Here is a 507-nt window from a genome sequence, read left to right as displayed (position 1 = left end):
GTGGTTATTGGGCAGGTTTTATGAGCATAAAGTCTGTGTATATAAGTGAGTTTGGCAATGTGATGCCAGCATGTCGCCCTCAAGAATGGATAGATCACCATAAAAAGTGCATTATCAAGATACTGATATATAATAATTAATAATAATAATTATATATATATATACTGTATATATATATATATATATATATATATATATATACATATAGTAATGACTAAAGCCATAAATCACAGCAAAGCGGATGACATTAAACTTGAGTAAACCTAACTTTTTCAATTGTGACTGCACAAATATGTTATATTACAGACAGATGAGGTATTGCATAATTTATTTGAATATATCTGCTTTTTTTCTCGCACAAATTGCTGTCCAATTTGTCCAGACGGGATGGAGGAACTATTTTCCCGCGCGGAGTGATATGAATGGCCTGGCAGTGGTGTGTGGCGCGCACTATGCTTGATGATTTCTCTCTCTCTCTCTCTCTCGCTCTCTCTCTCTCTCTCTCTC

This window comes from Sinocyclocheilus rhinocerous, unplaced genomic scaffold (assembly GCF_001515625.1).
Source record: "Sinocyclocheilus rhinocerous isolate Xijiao unplaced genomic scaffold, SAMN03320098_v1.1 scaffold591, whole genome shotgun sequence".
NCBI lineage: Eukaryota > Metazoa > Chordata > Actinopteri > Cypriniformes > Cyprinidae > Sinocyclocheilus > Sinocyclocheilus rhinocerous.
Note: the sequence above shows the minus strand (reverse complement) of the source record.